The 22,275-nt window shown below is 33.8% G+C and overlaps 1 pseudogene; it reads left to right on the top strand.

Annotated features, from left to right (window-relative positions):
- The window catches only part of LOC103658130, a 59,663-nt pseudogene that overhangs the window by 36,248 nt on the left and 1,140 nt on the right, over nucleotides 1-22,275 (top strand).

Here is a 22,275-nt window from a genome sequence, read left to right as displayed (position 1 = left end):
TTTGATAAAGAAATGGAGGTACCAGTTGTAGGGGAGAAAGCACACAGAGTAGAGCATTGTCGCACTACAGAATGGTAAAAGGGACAAGGGGATATGCACCAAGTACCAAGGACATGTGCTGCAGTCACTATCCAAAAGGGAAGGACTTCTTCTTTAGGCTACAGTTGGACTTTTCTTTTTTTTCCTGTCTTTGATATTCATAGGCAATTGGAAACATTGTGAAGTTCTTTGAAAGTGACTTCCACAACACCTTTACTTGGTGACAAGGAAGAGCAACATCAGTAAAGAAGAACAGATTTTAGTTAAAAAGCTAACAGTCATGTCTAACATTCAAAGGTCTTCAAAAAATTGGGTTCTTCTTGTTATAAGCCACATTTAGCAAAGTTGATAATGGGATGGTAAAATAAAGATGATGGAGAGTGTTGCATGCATATGTATATGTGAATTTTTCTATAGAGTAACTATAAACTTAATCAAGTTTCAAAGCAGTGGTCCCACAGGACCATTACACTGAGACTGTATTCTTCTCCCTAATCCATGCTACTTCATTAGCATACATTAAACCCAAAAGAAGAATGTTTAAGTTGGACTAAAGTTCAATTTTAATTTACATGTGTCTATTACTACTATCCTTTTTACTTTACTTATCCATCTAATCAATATTTATTTAGCACCTAGTGCCTATGTTCTGGGAGAGAAAGGCTCAGTGAAGGTATTCTTGACCACCCAATCCAAGGGGCTTTCCTGTCTTTAATGTCTTATCACATTATCCAGGGTTATTTCCTTAATTGTAGTTTTCACTAACTTACTGTGCTTTTTTATTTGCTCACTTATTTATTTCTTTATTCCTCCCGCTTACATAACCACCAACAGACTGAATAGAGGATTGGATTAGAATGCCCAACTTGCAATGCTCATATTACATGATGCTATAAAGAATAATTTTATAACAATTAGAGACATTTCAAATCAAGATGGGTTTTTTCATGAATAGTGAGTTGTTTATTACTGCACTTTTTACAACAGAGTGTGAATGTTGGTTTGTTTAAGATGTTGAAGAGATGATTCCTGCATTAGAAAAGGAGTTTGAATGGGATAGATTTTTTTTTTAAGATTTTTTATGTATTTGAAAGTGAGAGAGAAAGAGAGAAAGCACGAGCAGTGGAAGGGGCAGAGGGAGAGGAAGAAGCAAACTCCCTGCTGAGCAGAGTGCCCAACATGGGGCTTGATCCCAGGACCCTGAGATCATGACCTGAGCCAAAGGCAGATCCTTAACTGACTGAGCCACCCAGGCACCCCTGAATGGGATATCTTCAAAGATCATTTTAATCTTTGAGAGTGAAAACCAAAAAAGAAAAAATAGTAAAAGGAGAAATATGAAAAGAAAGACGAGTGGTCAGGTAGTTGAACTATTTCTTTATGGGCTGAAACGGGTATTTCACGAGGTTAATGGACAAAAGATTTGGAAAACACAATGACTGAACACTACATCAAAAACTAATGATGTACTGTATGTTGGCTAATTGAATTTAAATTAAAAAATAAATTAAAAAAAATAAACTTTAGGCAGAAAAAAAAAAAAAACTACTTTAAATGCCTCCTGATGGATAGGCCCAGTTAGGAAAATCTTCTCTTTTACAGGAAAAGGGGCCTGGGTCTAAAAAGCTGAGATCCAAGTATTGTTGGTCAAAAATTTGGACACACTAGAAAACCAGGAGATGGATTATGTTTGAATCTTTTCTATACCACCAGTTAATTAACCTCTCTGATCCCCAGTATCAAATGTCGACCTGCCAAACATCACTGTTACTGTCATGTGTGCCAACATCACAAACTGTGCAAGGGCTTTTAACTATATTCAAATATGGCATCATTAAATGAGAAATATCATTTCTTAATTTTCTTTTCTCAAATTACATGTATGGGGTTGACCCATAGGAAGCAACATTATAGGTAAAAAATGCTCAGATGTCAACAATTTCATATAGCCAAAGCTAAAACCATGAGACATAGTCATTGATGACTCTGCAAGAAACATCAAAGTCCATCTTGTCTTTCTTAATGTATTCAATGGACTTTCTTCAGACAGAATTGAAAAGAGTTTTCACTATATCCTGTGTATTATAGATCACAAAATTTTCTCTAAATCAATACACTTTTTCTATCAATAATTTACTAAATCTTTTAAAGAATTTAATACTCTTATTTTGATTTAATCAACTCAGATTTAATTATATTCTCTTTTAGAAGAACTCTAAAAGTGGAAAAGATGAAAAGACTGTATGAGACAGTCGCTGAAAAAAAAGAGGCCATCCAGATATAAAAAACAGGTTGGGAAAGGAGGCTTATACAATGAGAGGAGTACTTTCATGGTTCTACTCTGGGATCATTTTAATTACCTCTATTCTAATTCTCCTAGGTAGTTTTACCCCCTCTCAGTGACTATTATGATTTCCCATCCTGTGTCTGGAGCTGGCATGGGTCTGAGATTTTACCTTGCTTGAAAGATAGCAACTTTCCTGCCAGTTGCACAGATGCTGACAGAAGACACAAGTCCTCTGGGTCAGAGACAAAAGACTTCATCATGCCTGAACAACAGGCAGAATAAGCTTCAGCTGCATCAGTTACCCTTTCTTCGCAAGTTTCATTGGAGTGGTAAGGAGCAGCCCAGTTGGGTGCTGTGCACATAGTAGGTCTGTTTCACAGCCAAGGAACCCTGAACTTCAGAAACTTTTAATCTTATAAGGGACTGCTGGCAGACCTATCCAATCTTTGCCCAGGAGGAGGGCATTATCTTTGTTATTCTGATTCGAGAAAGGCACAGTCTCTAACTTCTAAGGCTGTCTGCTGTGCAAACATCCTTGAAGAGATAATACAAAACAAAAAAAGCTGTCACAAGATGTATAGAAACACATCTCAGAGGAATTGTCTTAGAACATTAGTAGTAGTGTTCGTTTTTTGTTTTCATTTTGTTTTGTTTTGTTTTGTTAGTAGAAATAAGCAAACATTGTCATCTGACTTATTTAACTGCTGTTATTCGTTATCTGGAGGTCAGAGTCTCATGTATCCATCTTGATATATTCAATATCTGAAATATCATTGTTGTAATATTTACTTTCCTTGGATGTGAATAAAATTTTTTTTTTTTGCATTTTGAGAGAGTTATGTGGGTAAAAGCAGAAGTGTCCTATAAACTAAAATATTAAAAGTTCTTTCTTATTTGGAAAGAATCAGACTAATTCTCTATAAATTCTGTATTATCTCTAAACTTTTATGGACCTAATGCATTGTTTTGTTTTCCCCTCAACACTAGGAGTAACTTGACCATTAAGTGTCTAGATCTAAGACAGATGCTGACTCTGCTACTTGCTAGTTATATGTTCTTGGGAAAGTTATCTACCTTCTATAAGTCATGGGTACCTGTTTTAGCAAGGGAGAAAATAGGAACACGTACCTCATCAAATTTTGAGACTTAGTAAAACATCTGGCACATTGTTAATATGCAAAATGCTACCTATTATAAGAATACTAATTTAGGAAATATAGAAAAGCATGAATAAGAACATTTTTTTTTCTCCACCAGGAAAAAACACTATTAACATTCTGGTTTATCTGCTACAGGGATGTACACACACACACACACACACACACACACCCCACATATGGAGCATATCATACACACTTGTGTTCTAAACTGTCCTTCGCTCTTAAAAGTATGTCAGGTACATTTCTTAAGTTGGCTAAATATTCTACAAAAGACATGCTTATTTGTGTCAGTACATTATTATATCATGTAGATGTATATTATAATTGAACCAATAGACATTTAGTCAGTTTCCATATATTAATTTGTATACATTTTTATATATACCTCTGAGATGAACATCATTATTTATAAGGTAAAATCCAGGAGTAGAACTGGAATGCTAAAAGTAGTGAGCTTATTAAAATCTTCTGAGATATGGTACCAAATTGGTCTCTAATGTTCTACAAAATAGTGATATAATCTGTCATTAAAAAAAAATTACTCTGGTTGCTGTGTAGAAATAGAAGGCAAGGGAAGAAGTAGGGGTGTAAGTTAGAATAATGTGTATCAAACTTTAATGTGTTTATGATCACATGGGATACCATTAAAATGCAGACACCAATTCAGTAATCTGTAGTGGGCCTGTGACGCTGTGTCCAGCAGTTTTGCAGGTGATGCAGATGCTGCCTGCTGGTCTGTGGACCATGTTTTGAATAAGAAGAAGCTAGAGGACAATTTCAGTAATTGAGTTGAGAGATCATGGTGGCTTAGATGGGAACATAGCAATGGAAATGTGGATGTTTGATGTCTTTTAAAGGTAAAGTAAATTTAATCTTTAATACCTGAGTATGTCTAGTCCAGTTAATTAACCTCTCTGATCCCCAGTATCATGATTCGTGAAAAATGGACTATAATACATATTGCCCAAGATTGTTGGAATAAACCAGAAGGTGTTTTATGAACTAGTAACTACTATTTAATACATTAGGTTTTTGCCCTCTGTTAATTAATGTTCAATAACTATTGGCTTTTAATAGCATATGTATTCTCTAGAAATTTTTGACTAAGAGAATTTCATAGAATTGGTTTTTTGATGCTTTTTTTCTCCAGTAGATAGGGATAGATAAGTAAAGGTATATAAGATCTTTTATAAAGGTAGCTAACAGATAATAAGATTTAACCTATTTAAGGAAGGGAAGACGAAAAATTTTACCCTGACAATTAATTCTAGATAGGAATTTTCACTTGTATTGATTAGAATATTCTAGTGGAAAAAATAACTGAGACAAAAATTCCAAAGAATTGAAAGTTTTTTGTAAAGGATTTTGCAGCATAGGACCAAGATGTTAAGCAAGATAAATTGAGATCTACAAATTTTAAAATGTCAAAGGCAAAAAACCTTTAAGGAAAACACTTTTGATGTTAAGATTGGGTAGAAATGAGATGAGCAAACTGACGTAAAAAAGGAGATGGGATTTTGATGGACCATAAAGAAGACAAATATATGCAAGAGAAAGCTGGAGTCATAGTGAATTTCTTAGAAGTGCAGATTAGTTGTTTACTATGTTGTTTTCTGAAAGAACATTAAAAAGTAAACACACACTAAGGACAGTCTGTCCAAGGCTTATCAAGTGATGCTATGCAACTAAAGGATGGTTGTATGACCTTTGCTTCCTTTGAGGTCTTGCATTTTTTTAGAAGTGCTCAAAAAAAGCAGCTGGCAGGCAATATAAAAGAAATCAGAGAGGGAGACAAACCATGAGAAACTCTAGACTCCAGGAAACAAACTGAGGGTTACAGAAGGGAGGGAGGAGGGGATGGGGTAACCACATGATGAGTAGTAAGGAGGGCACGTGTTGTGATGAGCACTGGGTGTTATACGCAACTAATAAATCATTGAACACTACATCAAAAACTAATGATGTATTTTATGTTGGCTAATTGAACATAATAAAAAAAAAGTGTGTTTTAGATGGTTTGGTTAAAGTTTTTGTTGTTTAAATTCTCTCTGAAGTTATCAGTTATCACTTAGTTGGATTCACTAGCTTTGAATAAAGTATATTTCTTTTTTTTAATATTTTATTTATTTATTGATGAGAGACAGAGAAAGAGAGGCAGAGGGAGAAGCAGGCTCCCCACTGAGCAGGAAGCCCGATGTGGGACTCAATCCCAGGACCCTGGGATCACGACCCGAGCCAAAGGCAGATGCCCAAACGACTAAGCCACCCAGGTGCCCCAAAGTATATTTCATATTCTTGAATTTTAGTTTGGTACTGGGCAGTGATGTGCTTATGGATTATTTTAGAATAATTTACAATATTTGGCATCAACATTTATGAGATTAAGTGCTGAATTTGATGGAAGTGCCTAGTAGATTTAAAATGTAAATCAGAGTGGCACCTGGGTGGCTCAGTCAGTTAAGTGTCCAACTCTTAATTTCAGCTCCAGTCATGATCTCAGGGTTGTGAGATCAAGCCCTGTTTCAGGCTCTGTGCTGGGCATGGAGCCTGCTTAAGACTCTTGCTCTTCCTCTGCCCCTCACACCCCCCTTTTCTGTCTTTCTCTCTTCCTCTCTTAAAAAAAAAGTAATGTGTAAATCAGAAATAAAAGTGTAGGTGTGTTCAAGCTGAGTTTTAAAAATTTCTACTTATAAAATCCGAACTGAGAAATAATATTTTTTTCAGGTAATTTGGGAATTTGACATCTGACAGAAGACCAGGGACCATTTTTATTTTACAATTTCACTTTTATTAATATGATGTTCTATTTCAGATCTATTAAGATTTTGTTTTGTTTTGGCTTTTTCTTTTACTTTTTTCAGTAGAAACAAATTTTTTAACTGTTATAACCTTTTTTAGAGAATTTCGGATGTAATAGGCACTGTCTTGGGAAAGAAGATGGTCAGAGAGAGATAAAATAATATCACTCCCTTTTAGGAGCTACAAATCTAAATTGGGGAAATAAGGTAAATGAGAAAATATAATTACAAATGTAAGACACTAATCATTTGCCCACAATGGATTTGTATAATATGAACTCTGAAATTTATCAAATTAGAAATTTCTTTGGGCCTAGATGGTCAAGGATGAAATCATTTTTCTTAGGATAAGCTAAGCCATGAAGGATGGATATGATTTTATTCAGCAGAAATGGCCCACAAATGTCTTTTTGGAAGATATATGAGTATGTTTAGAAAACAAAAATGTAAGAACAGGTTAGAATGAGAATATTTATGTGGTCAAATAGAGGGTGAGCACAGTAGTAAAGCCTGCAAATTAAGTACGGCTATGTCACTGTTTTGGTTTTCTGTTGCTGCCATAACAAATTCCTACAAATGTAGTGGTTGAAACCATTCATTTATTAACTTCCAGTTCAGTAGGTCAGAAGTCCATGAAGACTCCGGCTCTAGATTCCACAAGACTCAAATCAAGGTCTTGGTCAGCCTAAGCTCATATATGGAGGTTCTGGGGAAAAGTCTGCTCCCAGGTCATTCATGGCGTAATTCTCATTTCCTTGTGGTTTTAGGGCTGAGGTCTCTTTCCACGCTGCCCATCAGCTGAAGGTCATTCTTAGCTTTTATGGGCATTCTCTGTACAGAGCTTTATTTACATGGATGTCATTAGAATCAAGAGCAGAGTGTACAAATAAGTGTTTTAAGAAAATTCATCTGGATATGCCTTTAAGCAAATTTCCTTTATTTCAAATATGTGTATTTATATTTAATAACACTTATGAAGGCTTACCTTTCCTTGAGGAATATTCATTTATTTGATATAATTAAGTTTGTGGTTGTAATTTTGTCCTGAGGTTTAAACTCTAATGTAACATAATTTTTAAAGCTTTTTATAAAAATACGAATCTGTATTTAATATGCATTTCCCTATTCTTCATCAATGTGTCCCTTTCTCTTAAACAGATCTGAAAGTGTCTTCTCTCCCATAAGTTTTTTTTCTGTGAGCTCTCATCTCAGTAACTGGCTGCTTTCTTTCTCCCTGTTCTAGATGATCATATTTCTACAGTTACTTTTACTAATCCTAATACTAATTATGTAATTCAATTTTCTTTGCATTCATAGACTATAATGGTGTCTTGAAAATAATGTTCTTCATGTTGACTCACATATTTTAGGTTCTAATATATTTAATTTTTTATTAAATGTCTTATCTTGAATTATAAATGCATTACAGGATAAGGATTATATTTCTGCTAATAAGCTATAATTTTTAGTGTAGAGCAAAGACATATTAAGCATTTAATTACTTATGTTAGTAGGAAAGATGAAAACTATTATATTCATATTGGTCATTTAATATGTACTAATAATTAATGTCAGATAATACACTGAAATAGTGCTTATAATTGGAAAAATTTTCACTGTCTGCATCAATTAACCAAAAACTGAAAATGAGCACCTATTATGTATTGGGAGACAATTCTCCATGGGTCTTTGTGTGTCTGCACATCTTGTGAACAGAGGCACTGACAGCTTTTGTTCTGGATTATCTTTTCAAGAATATTTCCGTGACAAAGAGACTTGGAAAATTAGAAATATTGCCCCTTCCATGAAAGAAGGAAGATTTGTTGGCTGTCCATATAAAGATAATATGTTGCACTGGGGCAAAGGCTCATTGTAAAACATTGGAGTTAAGACTGAGATTCCCCTCCTGTAAAGCAATTCACTGCATATGCAGGTGTCACCTCTCTCTTGTTGTGTCAATCTGTGATAATTGGGGTGTAGGGAACTGGGGCAAGAAAATTATCATACTTTGGCCAGTGCTATTGCTATGGGTAATTAACTGCCTCCTCTCTGACTCAGGAACTCTGTGTTTTCTGCAGCATCTGTGAAACTGAGGCAGCCTAGCTTGTTAGGTTGTGAATAGAGTAAGATCCTAGACCCTTCCCAGTTCTTGACATTGTATTTCAGATACTTTGCTGCATGTATAAAGCAGAATAAACTATATTTTTGCCCTCATGTAGCTAATAATCTATCTTGGCCTGCTTATATTTGAAACAATAATGACAGAGAAAAAAACTAGGAAGAGGAAGTTTATTATAGGAGCAACCTTTTTTTTTTTTATTATTAGTCCAGTATATTTTCCTGTTTTTTAAAACTAAGCCACAATATTTTCATCAGTGTAATTCCATTATTTCTGCATTAAAAAACTTGACTAAACTTGAATCGCATAACCTTTAAAATTTGCTAAGAGAATATTAATTTAAAATTAATCAAAGTTGCACTCATTTAGAAATGAGTTTTTTTTTGTTATTGTTTTTTGTTTGTTTAGTTGGTTGATTGGGTTCTTTTTGAGATTTGTAGGAATACTTTGATTTTTGTTTTTACTCATACAGTAATATTGACTGTGTGTGTGTGTGTGTGTGCCTGTATGTGTGTGCGCACACACTTCTGTGACCCTAGGTATTTGTAACCAGAACCACATCAGTTCCATAATCCCCAAAACCACTAGATGGCCCTTATTTTAGTTTCCATTTTTGTGCATTACTGTGAGTTTATCTTTTCTTATATTTTCTGACCATGAGAATCTCAGTTCCATTCCCCTTTGTACTTCCAGACCACCCTGTGGTAGTTATTTTAGGATTAGGGGAGAAAGTTATATTTAATAAAATAAATTTTTTTAAAAAAAAGGATGCCTTAAGGTGGTTTGAAGGGACAGAGGGGAAAGGCTATTAGAGAGATTCTGAGACCTAATTCCAAGCATGTGCCATCTGTTCCCTGAGTCTAACCTTGCCTCTCATAGAATGATTATTTTAATTAGAATATGAATCCTTACTCATTTGGCTTAGAGACACTCAGGCTAGAGGGACAGAGAGTCTCATTCTTGGACCTTGACCCAGGATGAACAGCTTCCTGGGACAAAAGATAGGAAACCATGATAACTATATTTCATTCTTTTAGAAAATAATATTAGGAGGAGTAAATTGAGAACTGTTGGTTATATTGTTTTACAGTAGTATTGTTGTCTCTGGAGGGCAGGGGCAATAGATGACATGATAAATTAAGGTAATAGAGAGGAGTGTCTTGTCTTCTAAGCCCAAGTTGATCACTTAAATCTGGTTATGGGGCCATTTTTTCCCTACACAATACCCACCTTAATTCTAGGAAATAAGAGTATTTAGTGTTCTATGGGAGCAACAAACAAAAGCAAATGGAAGATTATGAGCCTGCCATGAATCTTTAGGCCAGTGATTCTCAAAATTTAGCCTACATCAGAATCACTAGGAAGACTTATAAAAACATAGATTGCTGGGCTCCACCTCCAGAGTTCTGACTCAGTGTATCAAAATCAGAATTAGCATTTGTAATAAACCCCCAGGTGATACTGATGTTGCTGGTTCTGGGACCATACTTTTGAGAACCATAGTTCTATGCTATTGGCAGAATAGAAGAGAAAATATTCTAATCTAAAATATAGTGCTCTTTGTTATAAGGCATGTACAATTTGCCCCTGTAATTAATGTCTTCATCCACTCAACAAATAATTGCTAAGGGCACACGAACCAAGGAATCACTACGGTAGTAGTGTGGCTGGTAAATTGATGAAATAGACATGAATCTTATCCACAAAAGGCTTCCAGGTTAAAAGAAGAGATAAGGCCTGTAGAAGACAATGATTTCCAACAGAAAGTCTAAGTGCCGTAACAAGAAGTGTCAATATAGTGCTTCATCTTCACAAAAAGGTGAAGAAGGGAGAGATTTCTGAGAGAGGTCTAAAGGGTGTGAGGTCCTGGTAACTAGGATAGGCTTCATAGCTCTGTCCATGGCAAAACTCTCTTCTTGCCTCATAAAAAATATTCAGTTTGCACATTTAGATGCTTCCATACAGCTCTACTTATGGGACAAATATCTAAGTATATTTGCCACATACTGAGAGCTGGAGCTGGTTGGTACGGTTGGTTTCATAATATAATATGTGGTAATAGTTTTATTGCATTGTAATTCTATTAACATTATTGTAAGTAATTATGAAATTCAGAAAAGGTGGTAGTGAACATATATTTGATAAAAATATGCACACAATTTTAGAAGGGTAGAGTCTTTTAGCCTAACTCATCAGATTGATATTAGATTAAATAATTCAGAATTTCTGGTTACATTCTGTAATCCTTTGCTTAGAAAATGGTCAGTGTTACTTTCTAAATTCAATTCTATGCTGAAAGCTCTTCAAGCACAAAATAAAGCCGCTCCTTTAAATAGGGGACAGGCATAAGTAAAACAAACACATTTGCTGGTGTTGAACAAATTCTTACTTTGGGTATTAAAAAGGAAACACGAAAACATCATCATGTATATAGTTAGTGCAAAATCCAAAACCATATTAATGTTTAAAATAGAACATTATCATCTTTTAAAAATCTGCTTATCAGTCATCAATACACATTGTTCCTGATTCAGAAGCCTAATTAAAAAATAATTTCAAAAATAGTTTTATGTTTTTTAATTCTATGTATATTTCAAATATTTTTGTGTCTATGATTTATAAATTAAATATATAAATATAAATACAAATATTTATTAATATATATTCTAAAAAGTTCATGAGGTGGGTTTTATATTATCCAAGATGAATATGCATATTCTTAGCCTCTTTCGTTTGGTCATTTCGAGAAGTTTTAAATATCATAAAGTTGAACTCAGGTTTACAGTACTTAGTGTGAGGAAAAAAATCCACCTATGCAAATGCTTCACAGTAAAGAACACTTCCATTTTTTTAAACCAAATGTCAGGAATTCTTGAAATACTCATTTAATATTCCCTGAAACTCTACTATGAGGTAGCACTGTACTGCAACAGGGGAGTAATATGACTATGCTTTTATTTATTTATGCGGTGTGAAGTTATGGAGAGAAACAATGTTTTAAACAGAAAATTAACTTGAGCTGTAGTAAATAATAGATGAAAGTTCATACTTCAGGGTGCCTTCTCTCCACAGTTCTTTCTGTTAATGAAACTTCCAGTGAGTAGAAGTGTTTCACCATGTGAAATTGGGACGTGTGATAGGTTTCTTTCTTTTTCTTTTTCTTTCTTTTCTTTCTTTCTTTCTTTCTTTCTTTCTTTCTTTCTTTCTTTCTTTCTTTCTTTCTCTTTTTGACTGTGATTACATGCACCTTGTGTCTTTGGTGGTAATAGCATTGAGAAAGGATTTCTATGTTAAGGATATCACTACTGTTCACCTAATTTTTTTGCATAGGTTTTTACTGTTACACAGTAAATGCAATTTTAACCCAATTTCTTTCCATGTAACTTTATTGGCATGTCAAAATCAATACATGTTGCTATTTCAAGACAAGAAGGTCCACAAGGAGAGTCAGGTTTTATACCAAGCCTGTGGCTCTGACTATTTTTTTGAAACATCTCAGAAAGCTGGATTGGCAAACTGTCAGTGTATTGAATTTAAAAAGTAAAACAAATATACAGAGCTTTTTCCATTTCTTCAAATTAATGATGAGAGGTGAATGGATTATTTTACTGCCTTATCTAATACACACATGTATATTTATCATTTTTTATTTAAATTCAACTAGCCAACTTATAGTACGTCATTAGTTTCAGATGTAGTGTTCAATAATTTATCAGTTGCTATAACAGCCAGTGCTCATCACATCACATGCCCTCCTTAATGTCCATCACCCAATTATCCCATCCCCCACCCACCTCCCCTCTAGCAACCCTGTTTGTTTCCTATAGTAATAGTCTCTCATGGTTTTTCTCCCTCTCTGATGACTTCCCATTCTGTTTTCCCTCCCTTCTCCTACGGTCCTCTGCCCTTTTCTTATATTCCACATCTGAGTGAAACCATATGATAATTGTCTTTCTACAATTGACTTATTTCACTTAGCATAATATCCTCCAGTTCCATCCACACTGATGTAAATGGTAAGCATTCATCCTTTTTGATGGCTGAGTAATATTACATTGTGTATGTGTGTGTGTGTGTATATATATATACACACACACACACACACACATATGCCACATCTTCTTTATCCATTAATCTGTAGATAGATATCTCAGCTCTTTCCACAGTTTGGCTATTGTGGACATCATTGCTATGAACATTGGGGTGCACGTGCCCCTTCAGATCACTACATTTGGATCTCTGGGGTAAATACCTAGTAGTGTAATTGCTGGGTCATAGGGTAACTCTATTTTTAACTTCTTGAGGAACCTCTATACCATTTTCCAGAGTGGCTGCACCAGCTTGCATTCCCACCAACAGTGTAAGAGGTTTCCTCTTTCTCCACATCGTCACCAACGTTTGTTGTTTCCTGTCTTGTTAATTTTAGCCATTCTGACTGGTGTGAGGTGGTATCTCTTTGAGCTTTTGATTTGTATTTCCTTGATGCCAAGTGATGTGGAACATTTTTTCATGTGTCTTTTGACCATTTGTATGTGTTCTTTGGAGAAATGTCTGTTCATGTCTTCTGCCCATTTCTTGAGTGGATTATTTGATTTTTGGGTGTTGAGTTTGATAAGTTCTTTATAGATCTTGGATACTAGCCCTTCATCTGATACGTCATTTGACAATATCTTCTCCCATTCCATAGGTTGCCTTTAGTTTGTTGACTGTTTCCTGTGATGCTCAAATTATCCCGTTTGAGCAGTGGAGCCTTTTCAAGGTTACTCCAATGCCATCCTCCTGCTGGCATCCTTGCGAGTTGTCCCAGAGGGTTTGTTTGTTTCTTTCTTTTTAAAATTGAAAAAAATTATGTTGCTTCTCTCTAGCCATCATTCCCAATATTGGTTCCATAATATTCCTTCACTTTTAAAATATATATATTAACGTATATAAATATATATGTCAATATATAATATTATATATTATAATATTAATATAAATTATAACAGTAATAGAAATGATGATATATTAATATAATAGATAATATATTAATATAATATAATTAATATAATATGGCATTAATAAAATTAATATAATATACTATTAATATAATTAATATAACTCTTCAATTTATTTAAACTATAAAACAAACAAACAAAGCAGTTTAACCATTTCTCCCAGCCCCCGTCCCTCTGTCTCTGGTAACCACCAATCTGTTCTCTGTATCTATGAAACTGATTTTTATTGTAGATTCCACATATAAGACAGATAATATGGTATTTGTTTTTCTCTAACTTATTTCACTTAGTGTAATGTCTTCAAGGTCCATGGACACCATATGTGATATATACATGTATATGTGATTATATATCCCATATTTTCTTTATCCATTCATCCATGGATGGATACTTAGGTTGCTACCATATCTCAGCTCCTATAAATAACAAACTGTGAACAGGTGAACAGGAGGCTGCACACATCTTTTCGAGTTATTGTTTTTGTTTTCCTCAAATAAGTAGTCAGAAGTAGAATTGCTGAATCATATGGTAGTTCTATTTTTAATTTTTGAGGAACATTCCATACTGTTTTCCATAATGACTACACTAATTTACATTCCCAACAATAGTGTATAAAATGTACGAAGGGTACCCTTTTCTCTAGATCCTTGCCAACACTGTTATGTCTTGTCTTTTTGATAATAGCCATTCTAAAAGCCATATTGTGAGATGATATCTCATTGTGGGGTTTTTTTGCACTACCCTGATAATTAATGATGTTGAGTATCTTTTCGTGTGTCTATTGACCATCTGTATGTCTTCTTTGGAAAAAGGTCCATTCAGATCTGCCCATTTTGTAATTGGATTGCTTGCTTTTTTTGCCATTGGATTGTAGGAATTCTTTATATATTTTGGATATTAGCTTTCATCAGATTTGCAGATATTATCTCCCATTTGGTGAATTGCCTTTTTATTTTGCTGATGGTTTCCTTTGCTGTGAAAACTTTTTAGTTCATTGTAGTCTCACTTGTTTATTTTTTTGCTTTTGCTTTTGGCACCAGACTCAAAAAAATCATCACCAAGACCTATGTCAAGGAGATTACCACCTATGTTTTCTTCTAGGAGTTTTAAGATTTCAGGTTTATTTTCAAGTCTTTAACCCTTTTTGACTAAATTTTTGTGTATAGTATAACATAGTGGTTTAGTTTCATTCTTTTGCATATGGCTGTCTAATTTTCCCAGCACCATTTATGCTACAGACTCTTCTTGCTCCATTGTATATTCTTGGCTCCTTTGTTGTAAATTAATTGACTATTGAAGCATAGGTTTATTTCTGGACTCTCTTTTCTGTTCCATTGATGTGTGTGTCTGTTTTTATGCCATACCATAATGTTCTAATTACTATAGCTTTGCAGTACAGTTTGAAGTCAGGGAGTGTTATGCCTTCAGTTTGTGTATCTTTTTCAACATTGCTTTGGCTATTTGCAGTCTTTTGTGGTTCCATACAAATTTTAACATTATTTGTTGTATTTCTGTGAAAAAATGGTATTGGGATTATGATAGGGATTGTGTTGAATCTGTAGATTGCTTTGGGAATTATGGACATTTAAAAATATGACTTCTTCCAATCCATGAGTACAGAATACCTTTCCACTTATTAGTGTCTCTTCAACTTCTTTCATTAATTTCTTATGGTTTCCAATATACAGATCTTTCACTTCCTTGGTTAAATTTATTCCTAGGCATTTTATTCTTTTTGATGCAATTATAAATGGGATGATTTTCTTTATTTCTCTTTCTGATAGTTTGTTATTAGTGTAAAGGAATGCAACAGATTACTGTATGTATTGACTTTATATCCTTCAGCTTTAATGAATTTGATTATTCTAACAGTTTTTTGATAGAATTTTTAGGGTGTCCTATTTATAATAATCTATTTGCAAATAGTGACAGTTTTACTTCTTCCTTCTGAATTTGGATATCTGTTATTTATTTTTAATGCCTAATTGCTGTGGCTAGTATTTCCAATAGCATGTTGAATAAAAGCAGTGAGAGTGAGCATTCTTGTATTGCTGCTGTTCTTAGATGAAAAGGTTTCAGTTTTTCACCATTGAGTATGATGTTAGCTATGGGCTTATCATATATGGTCTCTCTTATGTTGAGGTATGTTTTCTCTATACCTGCTTTGTTGAGATTTTTTAATCATAAATTGATGTTGAATTTTGTTAAAAGCTTTTTCTACATCTATTGAGAAGTTCATATGATTTTTATCCTTCCTCTTGTTAATGTGGTATATCACATTGATTGGCAAATGTTGAACCATCCTTGCATTCCTGGAATAAATCCTACTTGATCATGATGTATGATCCTTTTAATTTATTGTTGAATTCATTTTACTAATGATTTGCTGAAGATTTTTATATCTGTGCTTATCAAGGATATTGACCTACATTTTTCTTTTCTATGGCATCCTTTTCTGGTTTTGGTATCATGATAATGGTGGCTTTTTAAAATGGGTTTGGAAGAGTTCTCTTTTCTATTTTTGGAAAACTTTGAGAAGGATAGGTATTAATTTTTCTTTGAATGTTTGGTAGAATTCACCTGTGAGGTTGTCTGGTTCTGGGCTTTTTTGTTGTTGTTGGGAGGTTTTTTGATTATACATTTAATCTCCTTACTTGTAATCCATCCTTGCAGATTTTCTATTTCATCATGATTTAGTCTTTATAGTTTGTATATTTCTAAGAATTTATCCATTTCTTCTAGGTTGTCCAATCTGTTAGAGTATAATTGTTCATAGTAGTATCTTATGATTATTTGTATTTCTGTGGTATCAGTTATAGTATTTCCTCTTCCTTTCTGACTTTGAGTCCTCTCTCCTTTTTTTCTTGGTGAATGTAGTTAAAGTGTTATCAGTTTTGTTTATTTTTTTTTAAAGAACCATCTCTTTGTTTAATTGGTCTTTCTTTTTTTAGTCTCTATTTCATTTATTTCTTCTCTAGTGTTTGTTATTTCCTTCTGTTAATTTTCCACATTATTTGTTCTTCTTTTTCTAATTCTGTGAGGTGTAAAGTTAATTAGTTGTTTTTTTTTTTTTATTTGAGACTTTTTTGTTTCTTGAGGTAGGTCTTTTTTACTGTGAACTTCCGTCTTCAAGCTGCTTTTTGTTGCATCCCATAAAGTTTGGTATGTTACATTCTATTTTTGTTTGTCTCGAGGTATAGTTATGATTTCTATTTTAATTTCTTTTTTGACCCATAGTTGTTTAGTAGCATGCTGTTTAATGTCCACATATTTGTGAATTTTCCACTTTTCTTTATGTACTTAATTTCTAGTTTCATACCATTGTGGTCATAGAGATGCTTGGTATGATTTCAATCCTCTTGAATTTATTAAGACTTGTCTTGTGGCCTAACATATGATTTATCTTGGAAAATATTCCATGTGCACTTGAGAAAGAATGTGTATTCTATTCTTTTGGATGGAATAGTCTATAAATATCTGTTAAATCCATCTGTTCAAATGTTTCATTTAAAGCTGATGTTTTCTTATTAATTTTCTGTCTGGATGATCTATTCATTGATGTAAATGGGTATTCAATTCCCTATTCTTATTTATTGCTATCTATTTCTCCCTTTAGGTCAGTTAATATTTGTTTTATATATTGTTAAGTGCATAAATATTTACAAATGTTATATTCTTTTGTTGGATTAACCTCATTATTATTATGCCACACCCTTTTTTGTCTCCTATTATAATATTTGGTTTCAATTCTACTTTGTTTGGTATAAGTATAGCTAGTCCAGCTTTCTTTGGGTTTTCATTTTCATGAGACATCTTTTTCCATTCTTTCACTTTCTGTGTGTCTTTACGTGTAAGTGAGTCTCTTGTAGGCAGCATATAGGTAGGTCTTATTTTGTTTATTTGTTTTGTTTTTGTTATTTTATTTTGTTTTAATCCGTTCAGCCATGTTACATATTTGATTGGAGAATTTAGTCCATTTACATTTAAATTAATTATTGATAAGTATGTGATTATTGCCATTTTGGTAATTGTTTTCTGGCTATTTTTGTATTTCTTCTCTGTTTTTCTGTTGCTCTCTTCCTTTGTGGTTTGATTACTTTCTTTGGTGGTATGCTTATATTCCTTTCTTTTTATCTTTTGTGTATTTACTATAGGTTTTTACTTTATGGTTACCATGAAGTTTGCATATAATAGTTTATATCTATAACAGTTTATTTTAACTTGATAACAACTTAAGTTTGATCTCATTCTAAAGCTCAAAATTTTTACTTCCCTCCCTGCATTGTATATTTTTGATGTTATGTTTACATAATTTTATCTTTGTGTATCCCTTAACCAATTTTGTAATCATAAGCATTTTACTACGTTTGTCTTTTAATCTTCATAGTAGTTTTATTTTTTAAATTTATATATTTTTTAAATTTATATATTTTTTAAGGATTTTATTTATTTATTTGAGAGAAAGAGAGAGACAGCATGCATGTGTGAGCAAGGGGAGGAACAGAAGGGAAGGGAGAGAGATAAGCAAACTCTGTGCTGAGCACGGAGCCTGACTCAAGGCTTGATTTCACTACCTTGTGAAACCAAGAGTCAGACACTTAACCGACTGAGACACCCAGGCACCCTTTAATCTTCGTACTAGTTTTATACTACCTTTACTATATATTTACCCTTCCAATGAGATTTATTCTCTCATATGTATTTAGTACTGTTTCTTTTCAATTTTATTTTATGTTAGTTTATTCTTGGTGAATTATAAAAATTATTGATTGTAACAGTTAAAACCATGCAACTGGAGATGATAAATTTGGTAATATAAGTAAGGTTTAATAATCTCACTTTATTAGAAATTATCTTTAACATAAAATAATGCCACAGTATTTATAAATGTATCATTTATAAATTAGCAAATGGTTATCTACATAGAGTAAAGTTGAGACCAATGGATATAAGAAAAAGAGAGTTGGGGGGAGATGGGAGTTTGCCAAAGATAATCAGACTATCCTATAATTTTCTAAATGTCAGGTCATGCTTTGTTGGTCTCCCCTCCTAGTTGATATCAGGGAAGAGATATAGTAAACTGTTAAAGCCAGAAGGGAGTCTCAGCAGAAAAAAGTGATCACCCAGGCCACCTCTGGCCTATATAGCACCTGTACAAATTTCATTAAAGTGGTCCATCAAGTTAGATTTTTAAAATATACTATATTAATAGAAAACTTGAAGTATAGTAAGGCCAATGGATTATGAGACAATTACCATTAAAAAGAAAGTATATTACAATTCCCAGAAGAAGAGGAGCATGCCACACAATGGAAGGCCACACAAGGAAGCACATGGATTGGGCAAGTTTTTATTGTGGTGTTCGCTGGAAGGAACTGGTGCATCAGTGTAGGTAGGCTTAGATTGGCTAGTTTGAATGACTTCAGCAGGCTCTGTGGCATAGGGGCTATCACTAGTTTTCTGGCATCTGGCCCTGCTGTAATTATGCCTAGGGTACAAGAGCCTTATAAAGGAGGGGTTGCTGTTGTGGACTCTAAACTGGCTGTTTTTGTTTTGAAAATTGTGCTCCCAGAAGTAGGACTCTTCTCAAAAAAAGGTTGGTCAGTTGGCAGGGGCAAATGAGGAAGGCAAGAAGTCAAAGCAAAGTGTCTGAGGCATGTTATTGGGGTGCCCACAGCTAGAGGTACCCAGGAGATGTATGTAGAGCAGCTGCTAAAGCATAAATTTGCAGAAGCTAGCAACATGGTTAATATATTAGATGAACTGGAAAGATACATCTCCTGTGCTGTTTACTCTGCTTTGCTCGCCAGAGTCATTCTCTGCCTTCCTTTGCCCTTGCTCTGGGCCCTGAGAGGCTGACCTTAATGGGTTTCATCACTTCATCCATCATTCCTTCTGGATTGCAGTTGTACACAGCAACTTCCAAAGATTGGAGGAGGAAGAGAGGAATGGGTCTGGTTATTTATATTATTCTTGCCCCCTTCTGACATTGTCCTACCTCTAATTATAACCTCTATCAGGCAGCATTTCTGCCACCACTTCAGCTTTTCCCAATCTCTGGTAACATTCACCTTGTACCTTTATACTTAGGGTTATAAATTACCATTGTTTCTACCCCGAGCGCTTCCTCATCTCTTAGCTTTTCAGCATACTTCTTTGAATAATCCCTTCAATGAACTATCTTAATTAAACTCTGAATATACCATTTTTTCCCCTGCTGGCACTTTGAACTTGCTGTTACACACTTTTCCTAGTTAGGCATGGCCCTGCCAGTCCCAGCTTGGTGAATAAAGTTGGCCTTTGCACTAATAAAAGGATATCTGTTTCCTTTGTCTAACCTCACACCTGCATGCAAGGCTTTGTTAGTAATCACAGACTATATTTTAGCTCCCATTAGCTTCCCTGCCTTGTTCTTCTCAAACTAGGCAAGAGAATGGAAAAACTATGTTGCACTTACTATGGAGGAATAGCAAGTAGAGGAGAGAGAAATGGAAAAGTCCTTGCCTGTCACACAAAATGTTTATATATATATATATATGATTCTTTTTCTAATATAAGTATACATTAAAAATGTGGCTCTACTTGTAATCCATCATTTTATGTGACTGAGTTCATTTAGATAGAATAATACCATGGTTCCTAAGCATTAAAACATGAAAGCTATAGATCTTATGTCTGTGGTCTTCTATAACAAAATATTACTGTACATTTTATATTCATTTATTTTCCATTATATATATTATGGATTTATGTATGAGTTTATTTATATATGGAAACACATAAGTTATGTAGAACTTCTTTCTGATGGAAATTCACAGATACATGGATGAGGCCCAACTTTGGTGCCCTGGACTAATATCTGTTCGAAATTAGAGATTTTGTGATGATTGAGAATAATTTGTACAGAAAAATTAGAGCATTTCTGGTAAGGAGGGCATGAAAGAAGAGTGAAAAGTGAAGATGAAAGACAGAGGAACTTAAATAGCCCAGAGGCCATTATGGCAGTACCCTGCAAATGGAAGACTAGAGAAGCAGACATACTGGGGCTGCGAAAGGGTTCAAAATAGTAGCTGATAGGTGACTGAGATTTATTGCTTATCAGTGTACATTTTCATTTTTATAGTATATTCATACTTCCTAACATAAACTGTAAGCATAACCAGGCTTTGGATTTCATCATTTCTCATCTCTAAGTACGTTCTCTTTCTTGATGACCTGAGCAGTGGCATAGTTTTAAATATCATCTGTATTCCAACAACTCCAAATTTCTACCTCCACTCCAGTCCTCTCTCCTGAGTTTCAAACTTGCATATCCAAATTACTACTGGATACATTTGCTTGAATGCCTAATAGACATCTCACATTTAACATGCCTTTCCTACTCTCAGACCTGCTCAACCCATAGTCTTCTCTACCTCAGCTGGACACACCACCATCCATCCATTTGCTCAAGGCCAAAACCTTAGGGTTGCACTTTGTGCTTTTCTCTTTCCCCATATTAAATTAATCATGAAATCTTGGTGCTTCTACCTTTAAATATATACATAATCTAATCAATTATCACTAATTCTATTGGTACCACTCTGATCTGAGATATCATCATTTACCTAGAGATTAAATTATTGAGTCATTAGGTATGCATGTATTCAGCATTAGATGATGTCAAACTGTTTTCCTGTTTTACGTTTTGCCCCTCCTCCAGCGATGTATGAATGTTTCTCTTCCTCCATATTTTCCCTGATGACCTTTTACATTTTAGCCTCATGAGTGTATAATGGTATCACACTGTAGTTTTAATTCGTATTCCCTGATCACTGAAGTTGAGCTTTTTTTTCATCTCTTTATTTGCCATTTGTTTAGCCTTTTTCATGAATTTCTTATAATCGTATCACTTGTGGAGACCAATGAAATAAAAGTAATATTTTGTGTATGTTTTTTAAATAAAATTTGGAAATATAACAAAAAACAAGTTGTGTGCATTTCCATTCTTGCAGACTTTGGATTTATATTCTGAGTTAAATATTTATTTATATATACCATTTATTTATACTCCATATGTTTTCAGATAGCATTTGAATCACTAGAGAGTAATTTTACTGTTAATTTTATAGCTTCCCTGTTCAATCACAAAGTCACTTTTCTTCACCTCTTTATATCACAAAACACAGATATTTATAGCAGCTTGCTTCAGTCTTTCAATCTCCCCTCAAACTGTAGTGTAGAAACAATGGCAACAAGCCAGTGGTATCTGAGAAATGAAAAAAAAAAAAAAGCTTAGAAACCATCATTTAAGGGGAGATATCTCTGGGTGAAGTAAATAACTAAGTTCTCAGAACCTCCTCACCATTAATTCAAATTAAAACATACAGCATTTCACAAACCCATTTTTAACAATTTTTTTGTTAACAAAAATCTATTAATTAGATCTAATTTCATTAATTTTCATCCATATAAAGTTTACCTATAACCAAAGAATCCAGTATGTTTGGTTTCAATATTCTCATTTAAAATGCTTAACATTTTGTTGTTGTTGTTGCCAGTGTCAATGTTTTTTTTTTTTTCTTTTTAATCTCTCATGGTTTATTTACATGGAAATACTGGGTTACATAGATATTTTGCTCCCTTGAGAGGTTTAAGCACAAGTTTCTAATCAACAGGCAAACAAAGAGGGCATTTTATATACTCTACATTGAAAAATATGTTTAGTTATTTTCTTTCTAAAAGTTATGAGGTTGTTAATTTCCTAAAATAGTTCAAAGAATTTGCTTTTATATTTCATAGTTAGGTTTAGGTAGTGATCATTATTCTTCTAAACCTATGGAGAACCTCCAAATTTTATTTATGTAAAAGAGAATGAATATTTAACATAAATCTA

Source organism: Ursus maritimus, unplaced genomic scaffold, assembly GCF_017311325.1.
Source record: "Ursus maritimus isolate PB19 unplaced genomic scaffold, ASM1731132v1 scaffold_11, whole genome shotgun sequence".
Classification (NCBI taxonomy): domain Eukaryota; kingdom Metazoa; phylum Chordata; class Mammalia; order Carnivora; family Ursidae; genus Ursus; species Ursus maritimus.
This window is presented reverse-complemented; position numbering and strand designations above follow the sequence as displayed.